Source organism: Suricata suricatta, chromosome 4, assembly GCF_006229205.1.
Source record: "Suricata suricatta isolate VVHF042 chromosome 4, meerkat_22Aug2017_6uvM2_HiC, whole genome shotgun sequence".
Lineage (NCBI taxonomy): Eukaryota > Metazoa > Chordata > Mammalia > Carnivora > Herpestidae > Suricata > Suricata suricatta.
The window spans coordinates 83,036,337-83,038,679 of NC_043703.1; the positions used below are offsets into that span (position 1 = coordinate 83,036,337).

The 2,343-nt window shown below is 43.6% G+C and overlaps 1 long non-coding RNA gene across 1 annotated transcript in view; it reads right to left on the reverse strand.

The window, feature by feature from the left end:
• LOC115289707 overlaps nt 1–250 on the reverse strand; it is a 1,940-nt gene extending 1,690 nt beyond the window's left edge. Inside the window, exon 1 of the long non-coding RNA XR_003907771.1 lies at nt 185–250. This is a non-coding gene — a long non-coding RNA (uncharacterized LOC115289707). The remainder of the gene's footprint in view (nt 1–184) is intronic.
• Nucleotides 251–2,343: the final 2,093 nt, after the last annotated feature.

The window sequence follows — 2,343 nt, forward strand, 5'->3', positions numbered from 1 at the left end:
GGGAGGCGCGGGGGGGTGGGCGGAGGGAGCCGGCGTCACCCCTCCCTGGCCTGCTCCCGCCCTCTCTCGGGTCCGCGCCGGGCAGCCCCTGTTCACGCCGGCGGCCGCGCGCCTCGTTCGGGCCCTGCGGGCTCCAGAGCCCCGAGAGCCGGGCGATGTGCTCGCGGGGGCCGGGCCGCCTCACCTCCAGCGAGCGCGCCTCGGAGGGGCTGCCTCCTCTGCAGTGTGACGAGCGGAGCGGCTTGGAGCAGTGTGCGTGTGCGCGTGTGTGCGTGTGCGAGGGTGTGCGTGTGAGTCCGGTGCGCGCGCAGGGCAGGGCAGGAGGCGGTACGGGATGCTCTGGTGCAAGCATAACCTTTTCAGACCTGAGATCTAAATCTGCAAGCCTGGAGCTCATCCACAATCCTCCCGACCCCCTACCCCCACCCCACTTTTCTCCTCTACACGTGTGTCTCCTACTTTTGCCTTCCTCTCCATCTGATTCCCAAAGAGAACCCTCTTGTGTTCTGGGGATATTCATGGACACTCTGACTCACGTGAGCGAGGGTAAAGGCTAAAAGGGACAATGTTTGCTGAGGAATGACATCAAGAGCATTTCCTTCATCCAGCCTGTTCCTTCAACTGGGTTTCACCCACCAGGAACCCACGGTTCAGCGGCTTGTGTATCTGCTTCCTGTCTGTCTTAGCCTTAAAAATTGCTTGGAGGTTGTTTTTATTTTTGGACGCTTAGGTAGGAGGTAGCAATCCATTGAAAATCACTTTCTGGCTGTCTCTTTAGCTGAATAGTTGTGCTCCTGTTGTGTGCCACTGTCCTCAGCCCCTTTCCAGTTTACTGGCTCCTTTCCAGTAATGGGCAATTTTGGGGGGAGGTGAAGACACCCACACCTTTTCAGTTCTGAAATAATGACTTCCCTTTCCTCCAGTCTGTGATTTCCATAATTTCATACAAAACAGGGCTGTCAGTTATCTCTAATTTGAGGAGAGAAAAGCAGACTAGCAGAAGAAAACTTGGGCCAGATACAATCCCTTCTTCCTAAAACCTTAACCAGTCCCATCCAGTTTGTTCAACTCTCCAAAGGAAGGCAGGGCAGAGAGAATTCAGAAAAAGGCTAAATATTCTCTCCATTATTGAGAATATGAACCCAAACGCCAAACTATTTTTTATGACATGAGAGTCAGAGGACCCCTAAAAAGAAACTTTATAAATACTTTCAGTTGTCCTCTTTTTGTCCTCTTCTTTGCATCTGAGGATTTTCAGTAGTTTGGAGATCCCAGAGGTACATATTTTTTGAATTTCTTGGATTTGTTAATATTAGATGTTTTTACTATTAGCCACAATTCTTTATAAGACCTCCTGTCCTGGAGAAAGGCCGTAAGTGAAATTTACACACATTCACCTCAAGAGACTGAACCAGCTAGTATCTTGATATAATTTCAGTTACTCCTTTTCATAGGACAATTTATAGACAGCTACATTTTAATAAGGAACATTAATGGTGAGATGTTAATGTTTAATGAGATGAGATTTTGTTTTTGGAAAATCAGAATTTAGCTTTTCTTTGAATTATTTATCAAGTTGCTCGACCATAGGCTTTCCTAAGAGAAGGGGAAGGTGCAGGGGAGGGCTATCACTAATTTATTTAAAGCGTATGTTGATATACGATTATGCAACTAGCCTTTTGGAAAACAGTAAACAACTAAACCAGGGCTATAAACACCCACCTTTGGGACTGTGAACAAAAAGGAAAACCTAATTACTTCCATAGAAGACAGCACTCAGTTAACAGTTAACTAAAATATTGTTTGGCAATCCTTAGAAGCTCCTCCTCCTCCTTCAGTATAGTACCCTTTGGTAATATACACATATTTATACACGATGTAAATATACATATGCACATGGGTAGATGTTTATGTACATAGCATAACAACATATATACATACCCCAACTGAATACATTTGCATATAACATGTCCATGTGTAATACAGCAAACTTCTACGATTAACAATACATTCTACAACAGATAGTCTTAAAATAGCTGGGAGAGTGAGTAAAGCATATTCCTATTGAAAAAAAGTTCAAAATTTATTTTGAAATATGAATGGTGCTAACTGTAGATGACACCACAGAAATCAGTAAATAACACATGGGTAGTAGTAATATTTTAATTACACCCCGTTTAAAAGTACTATGAACTTAACTTGTTTTATGTAAAATAAAAGGACATGATACTTTAGAATGTGCATTGAAAATATAAATATTCTGTCTAAATTCGGGTGTTCCCCCCCCCAAATTAAATACTGTTGTTTTAGAATAAAAATTAAATTCTGGATGCAATGAAAAAG